At 41.3% G+C, this 18,932-nt stretch overlaps 1 protein-coding gene across 30 annotated transcripts in view; it reads right to left on the bottom strand.

The window, feature by feature from the left end:
- Nucleotides 1-18,932, bottom strand: part of MAMLD1 (mastermind like domain containing 1) — a 566,578-nt gene that overhangs the window by 498,452 nt on the left and 49,194 nt on the right. For 3 of the 30 annotated variants that reach the window (XM_078364336.1, XM_078364338.1, XM_078364337.1), the window contains exon 8: nt 8,865-9,237. The exons of the other annotated variants lie outside the window; for them this stretch is intronic. The gene's annotated coding sequence lies outside the window, so the exon portion shown is untranslated. The remainder of the gene's footprint in view (nt 1-8,864; nt 9,238-18,932) is intronic. 30 annotated transcript variants of the gene reach the window in all.

The following is an 18,932-nucleotide window of genomic DNA, read 5'->3' as shown; positions in this document are numbered from 1 at the left end:
AATTAGCTGGATGTGGTGGTGCACACCTGTAATCCCAGTTACTCAGGAGGCTGAGGCAGCAGAATTGCTTGAACTTGGGAGGCAGAGGTTGCAGTGAGCTGAGATCATGCCACTGCACCCCAGCCTGGCAACACTGCAAGACTCTGTCAAAGAAAGAATGAAGGAAAGGGAAAGAGGAAGAGAGGAAGACAGAGGAGAGGAGGGGAGGGGCGGGGAGGGGAAAGAGCTTTCTAATAGAGCAGCTTGATGAAATATGCTGCCTCAAGATATAATGAGAACTCTGTCAGAGGAGGTACTTAAAAGCATAGGCCAGACAACCACTTCGCAGTGATGCAGCCAAAGGTACTTAGCCTACACTACTTGCTCATCTTTGAGGCCCCTTCAAACTCTAAAATTCTACGGCTCATTTACACCTTCACTCTCTTTTCTCACCTTCTCAGATAAAAACTGCTCCCTTATCTGTGTGATGCTCCCATATTCTAAATACTCTGACACACTGTATTCTGTAGTGCTGTGTTAGGTGACTTGTGCATGTAGCCACATCTAAAAACACAGAATGCAAGTGTGCCCTAAATGAATTCCCAATCTACAGGGTTTAATCTTCAATGTGGCATTGCTGAGTTTGTAAACTGTTTAGCTTCTTTAATAATATTTCTCTATGCTTTGGTCTTGATTCAATTTTTAGATGCTTAGAATGGAAAGGTTTTATTATTACAACTTTTTCTGAGAATCTTAAAACATTAGTTGCCACAGCATCCTGAGGAGAAAGATGCTGCTGTGAAGAAAAATGCAAATTGCTTGCCCGTGGAATATAGTGAGTCAGTAGCAGATGAACAGGCATAATTTAATTTTATAGGGCTAGAAAATATGGAATGAAAATAGAAACCAGAAATGCTTTACTCTTCCTAAATGATGACTTCTACTTCTCCCTGTCCCAGATTAACGTCTTACCAAGTCAGAGTGGCAGTATGAGAGCAGGTGAGCAGTAGAAAATAAAAGCCAAGACAGGTTAGCAGAGAGGGTTGGCTCCAAACAAATGAGCTATTGTAGTAGCTGAGGATGAGCAAAAGATCACACAAACTGGTGGGCAGAGCCAGATGGAAGGCTTTAAGACCATACAAATATCTATATAGTGCTTATGTTTGCACAGACTCACTATGGAAGGACCTGAAAGAAGGCAGTCATAGCAGTTGCCTCTGGAGGAAGGAACTAAGGAACACAGGATTAGTTAGGAGCAGTGGGGCTTATATTTCACCTAATATACTTGTTTTATTTGCATTTTTATCATGTAGGTATTACCTTAACAAAAAAAGAACCTATCAAAAGAAGACGAGTTAGCAACTGTGAATAGTGAAAATGTTGAAGGAATAGCATGAGATGCTCAACAGTCAGAAAACAAGCAAGACTGTCCTGACCTAAGCAAACAAGACAGGCCAGAGAACAAAGTAATGCCCTTAACCTTGACCCTGAGAGCAGTGCTGTCCAAATCAGAGGTACCTATATTTGCTTCTCACCTTGCCGTGAATTAATCCTGAGCAAACCTGATCTAGACACCTACAGATATAAATGAAAATACCTGACTGGGTAGAAGGTGAGTGAGGGAGAACAGAGTTTTCCTGGCAGAGGGACTGCTTTGATAATTGGGTTTCTTAGTGCACATTAAGTATATGTTCTTGTAACAAAGTCTGATGAAATTTTCCAAAACCTATACAATGATAGGCATTTAAAGAGTAATGGTCATATGTCCCAAATGATAACTCCACATTACCGTGGTGACAGACACAATATTCATATATATTGAATCAGATTCACTTATCATCTCAAAAATTCAAAACCCAATTGAACAGGGTTGTGTTCAGGTTTGAACGAGACTTTAAAAGTCATGAAGTTCAATCTCATCAGATGTTTAAATCCCCTCTATGGCTTCCCTGCCAGGTAAGTGGTTAGTTCACTATTTGAACTCTTTCAGTGACAAGGAACTCACTACCAAATGAACTAGCCCATCGAAGTCTTGGATAGCATAGAGTAATTAGGAAGTCTTACATTGTTTTGAGCCAATAATCTGAATTGCAGGCATTTCAATCCATTAGCGCTGATTCTGTTCTCAGGGGATTACACAACCAGACTGTTCTTTGCCCTACATGTCAACCCTTCAAATTTTTGTGAGTTGTTATAATAGTCCCTAGACTCCTCTCTTATTAAATTATCTCCAGTTATTTCCACTGTTCTGTATACAACCAGGTTACAAAGTCATCCACATCCTGGTAACTTTCTGAATGGGTTCTTGTTTGTCTAGGTGCCTTGTATGACAGGAACACAAGTAAGAAGTAAACAGAACAGGTGTGCACAGGTGTGGTGCACTGCTTCTTGTACTCTAGGCACTAACCTTCAGTAAGGTGGTTTGAGGTCACATCAGTCCTTTGGAACAGCAACATCAACCTGTTAGGTACTGTTGGTCTTTCCATCAATTGAAACCCTGAAGGCTGCTATTAAAGCAGATCACTCTTGCATGGTTCACTGGGGTTTGAAACCCACATTTTTCTAAGTGTTACATTTCATCCTCTTGGGTTTGGTTTACTGTTACTTTCTGATGCTAATGACTGTGTGAGCCAATGCCTTCACTTGGCTGCCCAGGACCCCATCTGTGAATCTACTCACAGGCTATCAGGGCTATCAGTGGTCTCTCCATGTCACTCTTAACAGTGCTGAACAGGTCAGAGGAAGGGATGGTGCACAGAGCAATAGCACCAGCAGCCTCTCTCTGAGGACATTAGTAGAGCCATTAGCATCTGTCACTGTAGGTTCAAAAAGGGCACATTTGTCTACATTTTCCTTAATAGATGAGAAAAGCCTTTGAATTCTAGAAATCTTCTTTGCAAATACAAGGTACTCATATTATTCTAACTCATATTTATATTACTTTTCTCCAAGGATATAATCATCCTTACAAACATTTGCTTATTTTATACTTGCCTGAAGAAAGTAAACAATCTTTTACTATAAGGTGGAGCCATTTCTTCATACATAAATATTTACTGAGTGTCTCCCTATGTACCAGGCACCAGTCTAAGAGTTGAAGATAAATAATGAAGAAAGGCAACATTCCCTGCCTTCCTGAAATGTACACTCTAGCAGGGCTCAAGGTCCAGATGAATGTTCTTGATGTACTAAGAATATGCTAATGAGCTAATATCTCTCTTCAAAGTACAGTATAAACAAACAATTCAGTCTCTCCTGAAAGAAGACTTACTACCTAGTTGGGTTCTGAATCTTGGTCATCTTTAAGGAGCTCCACATAGTTTTGTGGTTCAATTCAGTTTAGTGAGTATCTGGGAGGTGCCTGTTGTATAGCCAGCACTATACTTGACGCTGTCAGAGACAACAGGGACCTAGTAAGATGATGGTATCTGTCCTTTCTAATAAAGCTGACAATCCAACTGGGGAGGCAAGCCTGCATTTAGGTTTCCAAACTTAGTTACAGAAATACAGGATGAAGAATAACAGACTTGAGAGTATATTACTTCAAAAAGAGCTCACTGAGAGACTTTGAAGAATTCCCTCCCCTGCTCTGAGACCCATTTCCCTCCCACATAAAATGAAGCGATTATACTGGCAGTGGTTCTCAGTGGGGATGGTACTGCCCCCTTAGGAGGAATGAGGAAAGATATGGGATAGGGGTTTTGTTGGTCATTAGAATGACTGAGGAGTGCTACTGGAGTCTAGTTGGTGGGAACAAAGTGTACTACACATCTTGGTTGCACAGGACAATCTGTCCCCTTCAAGGAAGCACAGTCCTACCTAAAATTCCCATAGTGCCTGATATGGTTTGGCTCTGTGTCCCCACCCAAGTCTCATGCCGAACTGTAATCCTCAGTGTTAGAGGAAGGGCCTGGTAGGAGGTGATTAGATCATGGGAGTAGTTTCTAATGGGTCAGCACCATCTTCCTAGCACTGTTTGTTTAAAAATACGTAGCACCTCCACCAACTCCTTCCGGCCATGTGAAAATGTGCTTCCTTCCTGTTCACCTTATGCTATGATTGTAAGTTTCATGCAGCCTCCTTAGAAGCAGAAGCCAGTACAGCCTGCAGAACCATGAGCCAATTAAACATTTCTTTATAAATCACGCAGTCTCAGGTATGTCTTGATAGCAGTGTGAGAACGAATACAGTGCCCCTATTGAGTTACGTCAGTAGTTCATCCCTCAAAGGGGCCCTTCCGTCATTCTGACTTTGTGACTTGGGGACTTTAGCTGATCACAAGACATAATAGGGCTGTCAAACTACCAACACAACCCTGGACTATTTTGTTAACAGGAGACCCATGTTTCTTTTGGGACCACCAGCATCACGATCACCTGTGATGTTTGTTAAAATACAGAGTTCCAGGTCCTACATATTGAAACACGATCTCTGTGGGTAAGGCCCAGGATTGTGAATTCCAATTTCACTACCCTTGTGACCCTGTAAATGAAATGTGCCCAAAACCCTCCAAAACATCCTAAAGCCTACCTCCTGTTGTCCATCCCTCCTAAACTCTCCTCATCAGGGTTAACACTCAGTTTTGCTGTTTTGCCTCCTGCTTCTCTCACTTCTCCTCAGTTTTCTTCATTGACTTCTCTTTTCATCCTGTGCTCTAAAATAGCATTTCTCAGGTTGTGTTCAGGGCCTGGGCTATTCATTCATAACCTTTGCTATCGAAGAGCTTAGTGTTATTTTGAATGATTTATGACTAGCATACTTTAATTTTACGTGAAATTCACAGAAAGAAAAACATAATTATACAAAATAAAGCAATCTACAACAATAAATGCTTAAATGCTACAGGAGGTCAAAATAAGAGATACTGTCATGTCACATGCCACCCAAATATACTACCGTATCCTCTTAGATGAAAGAAGCAGGAGTGAAGGTGGAAGATGAAGGTATGATCCAGAGGAGTGTGTGGGAAAGTGCCTTCATAGCACTGCCCAGGACAGCAAAGCTATGACTTCTGCTAAAAGCCTCCTCTCTGAAATATTGCCATACTCCTTTGCAGTTTCCTTCTATCCTGGCACTGAGCCATGGTTGGAAGGAGAAGGTAGAATTGCAGCTACAGTGAAATCGTTGTGCCAGAGGCCATGGGACCCAGATTCTCCAGGTGAGGGTGCCAGGTAGCCATGTCATTGGAGTCCAGAAGCTCTGATAATGGTGTGGTCAAGGCCAGCCCTGGAAGCAAGCCACTATCCCCATCTAGGAAAAGTACCCTAAGGTAAATAATGTACTGGAGAGAAAGTAATCAATAATATCTTCTTTGAATACAAAAGTCAATACATTGAGATGAGATATGGGAGGGAACTACCACTTTCTCTGCAATTACATGGTAGGTACTATACTTGAAACAACCCTATAGTGTCATTTTTATCCCCATTTCCACAGATGAGAAAATTAGGCTCAGCATGATAAAGCTAGCAAATAAAGGAATCCCTTCAAAATCAATTATGTCTAGTTCCAAGGACTATGCTTTTTTTGTTGTCATTCTAAAAACTTGAGACTGGGCATGGTGGCTCATATCTGTAACTCTAGCACTTTGAGTGGCCAAGGCATGAGAATTGCTTGAGCCCAGGAGTTCGAGAACAGCCTGGGCAACACACTGAGATCCTGTGTTTACAAAAATTAAGAAAGTTAGCCAGGCATGGTAGTACATGCCTGTAGTCCCAACTACTTGGGTGGCTGAGGTGGGAGGACTGCTTGAGCCCACGAGATGAGGCTACAGTGAGCTGTGATGGCACCATTGTACTCCAGCCTGGATAACAAACAAACAACAACAAAACAAAACAAAAAAACTAACCAACAACATTGGGATCTGAAAATCATATTTGGGAAAGGCCAATATTGGAAGGCAAGTAAACCAGGAAGGATCAAGGTAGCTGCCAGCTAGGTTCCCCAGAATGTGGTAGAGGGCCAGGTGTGTCTGCTCAGGACAGGTCTAGGTCCAAAGAGCTCTAGTCAAGTACTGCCACAAATTATTCTGAAGGATAGGATATATAATCGGCATAGGAAACCGAGGTTGATCTATCAATAGGGTCATGATAGCTGAAGTCAAAGGTTAACAGAGAAGAAGGTCAAACCTTGATATGTGAGGCACCACCTTGCAGCCCCCAGACATCAGACTGATCAAGGGATGAGAGGAGGCTAGCATAACCTGGCTGGCAGCAAAAAGGATGGGCTGGATACAGATGTAGGCCCTGTCCCCACTGTTTCTTTTTAAAATTTTAAGTTCCAGGGTACATGTGTAGGATGTACAGGTTTGTTACATAGGTAAAAGTGTGCTATGGTGGTTTGCTGCACCTATTAACCCATCACCCAGGTATTAGGCCAAGCATGCATCAGCTATTTTTCCTAATGTTCTCCCTCCCTCCACCCCAATCCACTGTTTCTTAATGGAAAGCATCATGGCCCAGCCTGGTAAAATCTTAGGAGGGCTCTAATGAAAAGATAAATGACATTCTACTGATATAACTTTATCCACATGTTCAACAAATGTATCATCAAAATTCATTCATGCACATAAAAAAACATTTACTGAGATGGTATTGTATGCGAGGCACCATGACAGCAACAGAGAAGATGACGCAGTCCCTATCACTACCCATGTGACTCTGAGCCAGGTATTTTTAGGAACATTCAATACATTTGTAATGATTCATTTAATATCTGCCTTCACCACCTGACTGAGAGATTTATGTGTATAGGGAGCGACTGTATCAGTCTGAATCACCCCAATATCTGTAGCTCTCTCAGCAAGAACCTGGTCGATAGCTAACATTCCCATTTCAGATATGTCTGCTGAATTAGCAGTACATTTCTTGGGTGGTGCTAAGGGAGTCCAGAAGAAGGCATCTAAATTAAATTGGGATGAGGGTGGTCAAAAATTTTTTTCCAGGAAGAAGGGGCTCCTTATACTGAATTCAAAAGATTAAGTAGAGTTAGTAAGAGTAAGAAGAGGGGGAACAGTCTCAGCAGATTGAACAACAATGCCAATTGCCAGTTCTGACTGAACTAGCCTAAATAAGTACTAATCACTTAGCAACCCCTGAATTCAGTCAAACAATTAGATTTTAACCAATCAGAATGATAGTGGCAGCTGTGTGTGGAGACAAGGCTATGAACTGTGTGCCCTGTGAATGTGTGTTTGCCAGCAAAGTTGGTTGTTTTCCAGTATATGTAATGCTGAGCAGGAGGAGGGGAGCATCACAGGAATCCTCCAAGAGAGCACAAAGGAACAACCTCAGACTCTCAGCCACTTAGCCCTCAAAATGTATTCACTATACTACTCAATAGGCTTTTTAGTCACTTCTTCAAGGTAGCCTCTGCCCCTGGACTATTTGCTGACCAGTCTGCTTCTTGTTCCATTGGCATATAATCTCATCAAGCCGCTCTGACTGACTGTGACATGTTAAGGGTGTCCATCAAGTCTCCACTATTTCATTGAGAGGCAGAATCTAATTATCTTCCCCGTGAATCTGGGTTGGTCCTCAGTGACTTGCTTAACCAAGAGAATGCAGTGGAAGTGACATTTTGGGACTCCAGAGGCTGAGTCGTAAAAGGCTGTGCATTTTCCACTTGGATTGCCGGAACACTAGCTCTTGGAGCCCTGAGCTGACACATAAGAAGTCCAACCACCCTGAGGTCACTATGCTGGTGAGTCCATGTGTAGGTTCTCCGGTTGACAGGGCCAGCTGAGCCTAGCCTTCCTGCCATCCTGCCAAAGCACCAGACAGACGTGTGAGTGAAACTAGAGGGGGATGCAGAGATAAAGTTACCATACCAGCCCATTCACCAGTTGAATGCCTGTGTTGATCAAAAGAATCACCCAGATAAGCCCTGCCTGAATTTCTGAATTGTGAGCTATAGTAAAATGTTTTTTATAGTAAAATAGTTTTTACATTAAGCAACTAAGTTTTGAGGGTGGTTTATCACACAGCAATAAGCAAGTGGAACACTCTTAGTCACCATTATATCAATGGTGCTAGCATTGTGTCCGGCATGTAGTCAACTTGCAGCATAAATTCACTGAAGGAATGAGTACTACAGAGAACAACAGGAAAAAGGGATATCAGGAAAAGATGAAGATGACTTCCAAGTGGCAGTTTTTATATGTTGACATAACTTCATATACAATGAGTAGAGTTATTAAAATAACATGGTGCCTACTCTGGAAAACCAACCAGAGTAGACATTTAAATTGTCCTGGAGTGGGTAAAAAAGAAATAACTGAATCTTTATGCTCTGTTGCCTACCATAAAGTACAGTTGCTCAATGGCTGTCCCTTTGTCCCAGATCTCAGGATTTGCCAGTTCTCATGATCTAGACCCAGTCCAGCTACAATTAATATGCTTTTCCATCTCTTTACTGTAAGACCTTTGAACTTTCCTGGAAGTGATTAACTCAAAAAAAAAAAAAAAACAGCCAGCAAGAAACTATGAACAAGAAAATAATTACCATGAATCTTTTCATCTTATTGATAACAATTTTATAAATTAGTTTCCAAGGAATAAAGATTATTCTTGCTTTAAAAAAGAAAATAATTACCAAAATGAATGGGCTTCCAGGTTTGGCTTCAGAACCAGACCCACTTTGTAAAGTATCCATACAGACTGCCTCCTGATGGAGACACAGAGAATTTGATTCTAAATGTAACTATGATTTACTTACCTCACCTTTGACTGTATGAAGTTCAGATCTAAATTCAATCAGTAGCCTATTGTTTGTTGCTTCCTGGGAAGCAAGTAGCAGGTGGAAGGAGAGCTGGGGAAGAATTGGGTGCAGTTGGAAATCTGAATCTTGGCATGACTCTTACTAATTTTCTTTTCCATTTTACTCACCTCCTTCTGGTTCTGATGTTATCAGTAATTTCCCAAGACAGAGAAAATCCAGACTTCTTCAAAGAGTTCAACTACCCGCCTCAGCAAAATCCAAAATGGGGAGACCAGCTGCTCCACAGAAACTCTGCTCCTGTGTTTGTGTCCAAGGAAACTTACAGACAGGAAACACACTGGCAGGGCTCTTTCATTTCTGCTTTCCTCTAGATGGCTAAGAAGCGAAGTCTGTGGTGATTTTGGGCAGCCCATCCAAAATCTAGAATGGACAGCACGCTCTTGTAGCCAGTGAATAGACAGCAAAGAAGAGAGAAAATCAAGCCACTTTTGATGTGTTCAAAGACATGAGCAAAACAGCACCAACAAAATGGATGATGAGCTGTGCAAAAGACAGAGCATAAAAGCAAACTTACTGTAATTTTTTCATTGAGTCCAGGGTTGCAGTTATTTGGCAATAGTTTTCAGATGGCACAAATGTTACAATACCAAACCTGGCTTTTTCTACCTTACACTGCTCACCTGAATTCCTCTGATTCCTCCCAAACCACATCGCTTTGAGTTTCTGCTAAGCTTTTGAGGGTTTTGAGATGAAAAGCCAATGACTTTCTTATTTAAGTACTAGAAGGCAATGTTGTATAGCTTTACAGATGCAAAATGTAGACACAGATCAAGAAGCAGTGTATTTGGGCTCTAGTTTTGCTGATGCTGTTAACTGTGTTATCCTAGACTATCCCCTTTCCTTCTCTAGGTTTAAGTTTTCTTATCTGCAAAATGAAGAGCATGGATAGTGTTTAAGGGCTCTAAATGGCAAATATAACGAAATATTCATTATCCAAGGCTTTTTTTTTTTTTTGAGACTCGCTCTGTCGCCTAGGCTGGAGTGCAGTGGTGCAATCTCAGCTCACCGCAACCTCTGCCTCCTGGGTTCAAGCAATTCTCCTTCCTCAGCCTCCTAAGTAGCTGGGACTACAGGCGTGAACCACCACGCCCAGCTAGTTTTTGTATTTTTAGTAGAGACAGGGTTTCACCATGTTGGTCAGGCTGGTCTTGAACTCCTGACCTCGTCATCCACCCACCTTGGCTTCCAAAATGCTGGGATTACAGGTGTGAGCCACTGCACCCGACCCAAGGTTCATTTTTAGAAGTGTAGCTTCTCTGTGGGTCGCCTTGGTTTCAAAGTTATAGATAACACCACTTCTGATCAATGCCTTCCCTGTTTCATTAAGGCTTTGCTGCCATTTCCACATCTTAACTGTGTATTCAGAAATACTCTTGGAAATCCACGCACTTAACTACTGGCAATGATTATATCATTCTAAGATAACTACAAAATGAGGGGCACATATTCAGAATTAAGTACGAAATCAGTCATCAAATAATAGTGACCTTGTGTTAAGTGGCCACTATATGTGAAGGCTTTATGTGGATCATTCTAACCCTTGCGACAGCTATAAAGGTAATAAAGCATTCAGTTGTTGGTGAGAGCCAGACACTGTACTTGACAGTCTAAAGTACATAATCTCTGATAGCAAATGCTGCATAGCACTTGCTACCTGCCAGACCTTGTTCTAAGTGCTTCCTGTATATTAATTTCCTCAGTATTCACAATGACCTCATCGGGAAAAAGATATTATTAATCTCATTGCTACAGATGAGTAAACCAAGGCACAGAAAGGTTAATTAAGTAACTTGACCAAGGACACACAAGTTAATAGAAAACAGAGCTAGGAATCAAATCTAGAAAGTCTGATCCATACAACCCTATAAGAAATATAAAGTAATATACCTGTAGGGATGTTTTTCAGCTATGGATTGGCTGACAAATCAACTACAAACCCCCAATGGCTTAAAACAACAATGACTTACTTCTCACTCATGCTACATGTTGACTGCAAGTTTATGAGTGCTTTTGTTCCACATAGCCACTTAGGTGCCTTTGACTGATGGAGGTTCTACCATAGAGATTGCTGCTCATTGCCTCGGCAGGGGGTAAGAGAGCATACAGAGATTGCACATTTGCTTTTTTCTACTTTAGCCCCAAAGTGTCACAGGTCACTTTCCCTCACAGCTCATTGGCCAGACCTAACCACATGGTCCTACCTAAGTACAGGAGGCTTGGAAATTAGTCTTTCATGCTTCCAGAAGGAGAGAACCAGATGGTAGTAAACACTGGTTATGTCTATGCAAACTGCATGTATCAAAACATCCGAGTAAATGTTCAGCTACATATGTAATGGAAAATAGCATTCTTTTAGCAAGGGAGAAGAAAGTGGCTAGGATAGGTAACTAGCAGTGTCCATCATTTACCCTAATCCTAAGATGAAGAACATGAGACTTAGAGCGGTTTAATAATCTATTCAAAGTCATATAGTAAGAAAGTAGTACACTCATATTTGAACTCTGGTCTCTCTCCAAAGCCTGTAATCCTTTTGCTCCAGCAAACTGCCTCCCAAAGACAGGAAGAGACTGTTTTGTTATTATCTACCACTCAGAATTATCCACAGTGGTCTACAGAGTCAACACAAGAGAACTAGTGCTAGAGCTGGCTACTGACCACTGTTGTACCATATAGATACCAGAACAGAAAGGGGCTCTTAGATGAGAGATCATCAGACTACCTATTGCCACCTTAGTACCTTTCAGATATGGAAACTGAGGCCCATGATGTGCAGTATGTTGTTCAAAAATACATGGATGATAATGAGACAGTGCTACTATAACATTTGTATCAAGCAGGGTCTTGGCAGGAAACAGAGCACATTCAAAAGGTGTAAATGAAGGTAGGGGCATGGTTAAGGGAAACTATAAGGTATGGTGCAGTGGTCCTGGTTCAGTAGCAGGAAACCATTACCATCTCTAGACTTGAAGTAGGAAGGAGATTAATGGTTACCAGAACCTGATAAAAGCTGAGGCTGTCAGAGAGGGACAACCCAACAGAAGGTACGGCATCAAATAGTGGAACACAGCCACTGCCAAATGTGACCTGGCAGAGAAGAAGCTGGAGAAGTAAATACCAAGATCTGGCTTTCCTCTCTACCCTCTGGTCCTTTCTCCCTCCCGCACTGATACCTCCCATTGTCAAACCTAACTGGAAACTAGAGGACAAGGGAGCCTGATTGATATACCCCATAGAAGTCAGTTTCCAAGTACCCTGAGCAGGGTAAGGAAGGTTAGAGACTGTGGCTGGAGTGGGAAACTCAAGAATATCCATTATAGTGACTTTCTTTTCACTAATTCATTCATTTATTCATTTACCATGATTAGTGTCAGGAAGTGCTCAACACATTTTAATTTCCATCAACATTCATGTTTTGCCTTTAAAATTTGGTAGTGAAACCATGTCATCTATCCACATATAATGCTATTTTTATTTTTATTTCAAAGACTAGGGGTAGATTTTAAGGCCATGCTCAGTTTAGCATGAGCAAAAACTACATTTAAAAAATCCTGGCCAGGTTTGGTGGCTCACACCTGTAATCCCAGCACTTTGGGAGGCAGAGACAGGCGGATCACGAAGTCAGGAGATCGAGACTATCCTGGACAAAAAGAAAACCCTCTCTCTACTAAAAATACAAATATTAGCTGGGCATGGTGGCACACATCACTAGTCCCAGCTACTTGAGAGGCTGAGGCAGGAGAATCGCTTGAACCAGGGAGGCGGAGGTTGCTGTAAGCCGAGATCATGCCACTGCACTCTAACCTAGTGACAGATCAAGACTCCATCTCAGAAAAACAAAAATCTTTCCACAGCTTGACTTCTGGTTAAACATGGCAGACTGATGATACATGATTATTTCTTTCCTTCCCGAAGTCCCATTAATGGAATTAAAACAATACAAATAAAAACAACGTGTGTGTGTGTGTGTGTGTGTGTGTGTGTGTGTGTGTGTGTGTGACAGAGAGAGAGAGAGAGAAGAGACACAGAGAAAGAGGTGTAAGTCCACACAAACTAAGAGAATAGGGAAGGAGACACTAGTGGACAAGAATAGTCCATAAATATTTTTAAGACAGGAAATGGTGGGAAGAATGCATATTTATTTAGCAAAGTAGAGGAAAAGCAAGTTAGAACATAAGGGCTTGCAGAAACACATGCTAAGGAAAAGTGAAACAATTAGCCCTCAAAGAATCCTGGGAAGGCTTAAGGGTTTAGAAATACCAAGTACCATAGAAATTGGGATAAGACAGGAAAACAAGAATTAAAAATCTATGTATGGAGCAGCAGGCTCTCATATATAGTTTTTGGCATACAGCTACCCAGTAAACTATTTTATTCTCTCCCTTTGCCCCCAGGAAACAAGAGAGTTCGACTCTTCAATGTGAATAGACTGCCAAGGATCACAAAACATTTGAGGAACTCCTTCAATATGAGAGGAGTCAAAACAAACAGAGAAAACAGAGATGATACACGAACAGAAAAAACTTAAAACTATAATTAATATCCTCAGAGATAAGAGAAAAATTTCTATCCATAAGCATAAACAGGATACTACAAAAAGGAAGAAAAAGAAAACAAAGGAATTTCATGACACTGAAATATGATAATCAAACAGCAAAAAAAAAAAAAAAAAAATTAAAATAAGAAAATCTCCCAAAAAGAAGAACATAAAGACCAAGAGAGGAAAAGATAAGAAAAGTAGATGAACAATACAGGAGGTCTAATATCCAACTAATTGAAATTTTAGAAAAAAAAGAAAATTATCAATTATCCAAGTCATAATGTAAGAAAAATAAGGACAAAAATTTCCACATTTAAAGCTCCTAAGGAAGGATCAGTAAAATAAGTCCATAAACATCTATACCAAGTCACACTGTCAAAATATGTCTGATTGTAAGGGTTAAAAAAAAAGATCCTAAACGTCTTCAAAGCAAAGGAAAAAAAACTCTCATACAGAGGACTCTTATACCAGGACCAGACTGGCATCAGCCTTTTAAGTAACAACACTGAAAGCTAGGAGACAATGGAGTAATGCTTTCAAAATTCTGTGAAAAGCCAATTTATAATTTTATATGTAACACAGCTATTTATTTCCCATGGCAAAAGTATGGTTTTACCTGTGGAAAATTATTTTTATTTTCCATGCTTATTGACATCAAGCTTGGTCATAAGACTTGATTTTCCAATGACATGTGAACAGAAGTGATGTCTACCCCTTCTGAGCAGAAGGTTTGAGAGCCAACACTGATTCAATCAGTGCTATTTTTCCCCTGACATGAGAACTGCTTCTCCTAGAGAGGGGCTGCTCCCTCATCCTGGGTGCCAGAGTGAAAAAGACCTGGCTAGAACTACTGCTAACCCATGAAAGACATATGATATGAGTAAGAAACAAATCTTGTACAAGCCAATGGGAGTTTTTGAATCATTTACAACCACGGCATAACCTACTAAAAAGCTGACTAATACAATTCCCCATACACCTTTACTTAGGAAGCTATTAAAGCACATGCTCCAGGAAAACAAATAAGCAAATTTTTAAAAAGGAGACAGAGGACCCAAAAGACTAGGGTACTATTACAGAAAACTGGCAAAGGGAGGAAGATGCTGGGTTGGGGACAAAGGTAGTGCTTGTGGCTATGGGCCAGAGGGTAATGATACATGTGCCTGGATGACAGTACACAGTAACCAACAGCTCCTGATTATCATGCCCAGTGTATTCCTAAATGGCCTGACCTCTGGCTACTGTTACAAGCCTAGTAAGCATTTGATATGGCTGCTGCTTGTGAATTGAAATAACACAAATAAGCTAAATCCATCCTTTATATCTGAGTCAGATGTGAGGTGTTCATGCTTACTTTTAAATATGAATGGCTGTGTCTTGTGGGACATCACAATATTTCAAGGCAATAATGAAATCAAACTATAAATTTCTGGCTGGGGAGCAGCAAAACTATCCAGCTCTTCTATCCCTCCTTCCAAGCCTTCCTCAAAAATCAAGTTTTCTCTCTCTTCCCTAAGCTAAAGATGCATCACATACATCTCAGACTGGTACAAAGCTCTGGCCACCAGACATGCTGGATGCTCTAACCTCTGACACACACTGTTTCTAAGGCTGAGGGTCATTATTTCAGCTTCAATAACTTTTTCTTATACCTCCTGCCTGCTACACTACAAAAATGTTCTAAGAATGTAGACAGAATCATTACCTTGGACCCAACATCTTGAGTTCAAGGGATACCAACTTAATCATCTAAAAGCTAAAAATCTCAACTCTTCAAAAATCTGAGCTGAATTTACCTTTACATCTTGTCTCTAGTCATTTTCTGCCATCATCCATATTACTGCATAAGTGATTCCCTGAACAAACCATGTATTTATCTGCTCTTGATCTGTGTGTATGCCAGTGCCCTAACTGAAATTTTCTATCCAGATCGTTAGGGTATTAGAGTCAGTGGTAGATGTGTCTCTCCCTCCTACTAGACTGTGAGACAACCTGAGAACAGGGGCTGTGCCTTTCTTATCTGCGCATCCCCAGCATCCCACTCAGCACCTAGCCCACAGGAAATATATGTGCTAAATAAATTTTAAAAGGTACCACAAACCATTTGCTGATGTCTTACAGTAGCAAATGTGCCAACTAAAACATACCACTTCCTGCAATCCTTCACATAGCCAAAAGGTCTACATACCCCAAATATGAGCTTGATTAACAACAACAAAAAAGGCAAAGAACTAAACTGAGATGATCTTAGATTCCATCTTCAAAAATCAAACCAAGACCCAAAGAAACTTCATTTCTGCAAATATTACTTTAGTGTGACTAGAAGAAAAGGCCATGGAAGCTTCTAACACTGAAACAAAAGTGCAACATATGGTTCTGGCCCCTTCATGTGTTCCAAGCCTGGAACAAATGACTTTGCTCTAGGTAGGATTCTGTTTCTCAACTGGGTGTTGAGAAATTAGAAATGTGGCAGGAGAATACAGCCAACTGTTCTTAACTAATGGGTCTGTGATGCTTATGTTGAAATGAACACAGAGTAAGAAGAAATGAAATACACCTTAATCTACCAACACAAAAGAGCAAAGGAGAAAAAGGGAAAGCTGCACTGAAGGATGGTCCAGGAACCAACTTAAAGACCAAATACCAACATTCACTTCACCTAGAGGGCATTAATACTACAATACCCGTGTACCTCATGAATTGGTTTAAAGGCTTAAGCCTAATAGATGTCATCAAGAATTTTAAAATTAGGTATAATGTTAATAATCTACAAATGATAGAGAATGCGTTACTGTACAGACCAAATACCACTCTACTTTAAAAGTCACTCAGAAGTCTGATGACATGTACCTTTAGGCACCAGTTTTATTCAAAAGCCTGAAAATCTGAAGGGGAAAAATGGCACCTCCAAACTTATATAGAAAGCAGAGGGAGGTAAGGGTAGAAAAAGAAGTGTGAGAGGGAGGGACAGGGGTTTGACAGCAGTCAATAATGATGTATGTAATTAGACTTGTCTGGCCAACCCAAAGACCTTGAAGTAAACATAGCCGCCAGCTGACAGAAGCAGTAGCAATTCAAGTCCATTTGCCAGAAGGGCAAGGGCAAATCCTATGGATAAAGAAAGGTGCATCACTTTGGAGCTCTGTAAAGTGACCTGGGTGTAGTGGATATTAAGAAAACAAAAGAGGAGAAAACTACTTTTAAGAGATAGATCAAAGTACCTTTTTAGTTATCACAATACCCTGTGATGAAGGTGTAAGGTATATGGAAAATAATCAATAACCTTCCCTAATAGCTTTTTGGGAAAATGGTAGTAATACTTTTGTTGGCTTCTCCTCAGCCATGTACTTACGAATGGCATCTCTGAATTCTTCCCAATGCCAGTTTGCCCTGAAGAGTCTCTCATACTGAACTATGCAGGAGAGAGAAAAAAAAATCAAAAAACGAAAGCAGCCAATTTTTACTGAAAATTCTGGACAGTTAGCTGTTTGGTATCTGATGGCATTTTATTTCATAAGAGACTAGTGAATCCCCTTGTGGCTTCTTTGGTTAATACTACCCGGAGAGGAGAGGCAGGAATTTCAAGTTCAATTCAAAGTGAACAGTGAGATGTCCATAGCTCCCTATGTATGTGTAACTGGGCTATGAGATAAAATAGGCTATTTTCCCCAGCACTTTGGGAGGCCAAGGGGGGTGGATCACGAGGTCAAGAGATCGAGACCATCCTGGTCAACATGCTGTCCTTCGGTGTCTACTGATTGGAGCTGGGAAAGCCAGAGGCTGACAATCAGGTGTCAGGACTGGAATGCAAAGTATATCTTACCAGCGTACTCTGCCAAGAGTCATCAATCCACTGGTGCAGGAATCCAGTGCCATGTAAGGAAATGGAATTCAGCCTTTGGTTCAGTGACCCAGGGTACTAGCTCATAGTATATCAATATCTAAATGATACCAGTAGATAGAAATCTAGCATTAACATTTCACTGTCAGTGGCTTCATAGAAAGCTTCAACATACGTACCAGATGGATTCACTCTCTTAGATTTAGTTCCCTTCTCTCAGAAACTCAAATAATTACTGCTCAGTGAAATACTGCAGAGTTCTAGCCAAAAAATAGTCTCATCAATTTAAACCAGCAAATATGAATTTCTGGAAGAGAAAAGAAGCCTCTTTCCAGAGGCAATTATTTGTCTCTTCAGAAATATTTGCCAATATAAAATCCCCCTCCCCAATCTGTGGAACTCAAAAAATGAGAATCACAGCAGTATATCTGCATGGAAGAGGCTGGAAGGTGTCAGGAAGAGGGGCAGAAATGGCTTTGCACAGAACCTTGTATGCTGCTGTGACCTGAAAGCTGCAGTGCTAAGGAGAGGACAACCTAAATCTAAAACTCAAGTACAGGTGAAGACATACTCACAAAGGAAAGACAGCAAATGGCAGAATGATCATCATTGCTTCATGTATGGCCCCCTTGACATGTTGAAAAGCACTTTTCCATCCATTATCTTACTAGAGCCACCCAACATCTCTGCAAGGTAGGCAGGACAAGGACTGTTAAGACCCATTTTATACATGAAGAAGCTGGGGTGCAAGAGTTGGGACAGCAATCTGTTGATCTTCAGACTCCATCCCACAACCATGGCATCAACCAGGTGGTGGTGGACACAAAATGGCATATTTTGACCCTCTGACAGCCACGCCATCCCAACCACACCAGGAACTGCTTTCAATTCTTCAAGAAAAGTGGCCTGTTTCTTAGATATGAAGGAAGTTGTTCAAAGCTCTCCACAGCTACATCCACCTGTCTCCTATGGAGGCCAGCAGGTGGTCTAACCAAATTGTTACTAGGCACTACAGGAGGCACCTTCACTGTACACCTTCTACAGATTAGTCAATGAATATGTCTCTAGCTACTGAAGACTTTGCTTATAAAAGTTCACACTGATTCCCTCTTAAAGCAGTAATGGTTCCACCACCATAACTTTCCCATACTCCAAACAGCCCCCAAGATCCTGGCTGCTAGCCAGCACCTCAAGGAACTATGAACCAATCCCACCCAACCTCCCTCCCCTTGAAAATTTAGGACACCTTTCAACAGTATCGCTCTTAGATTGGGACAAAGAGATCCTGCCCTAGGCCTCATGGTTGGCAGGGCTTTGCTCTGGCCATGCTGTGGCTGTATTCCTTACAGGGCAGGGGTTTACAGGGTCAAGGGGTCTTGCCAACACAAAGTCTATGCTTCCCTCTTAAAGGCTATCCTCAGAATACCCAGGACCTTGAAATTCTCTGCCCATGTGCCTCAAGCCTGCCTTTGGAGCCTGTGTGATCCACTTTCCTAGTTCTGTCTTCCTAAGGATGGACTAAACCCTAGGCCTGAAGGGTGACTGAGGGGTGGCCACAGGGAAGCTATTGCCCCTCCACTCAGTGGTGATGGAGCTTGAACACATGGGCTATGGCAGTGCTTCTCAAACTTTAATGTGCACTTGAATTACTTAGTATCTTATTAAAATCTGGATTCTGGTTCAGCAGGCCTAGAGTGGGGCCTGAGAGTCCACAGTTCTAACAAGCTCTCAGGTAATGCTGATGCTGTGGACTGGGGTCCACACTTTGAGAAGCAAGGCTCCTCCAATATAATGTGT

This window comes from Callithrix jacchus, chromosome X (assembly GCF_049354715.1).
Source record: "Callithrix jacchus isolate 240 chromosome X, calJac240_pri, whole genome shotgun sequence".
NCBI lineage: Eukaryota > Metazoa > Chordata > Mammalia > Primates > Cebidae > Callithrix > Callithrix jacchus.
Note: the sequence above shows the minus strand (reverse complement) of the source record. Positions and strands in the feature narration are given on the sequence as shown.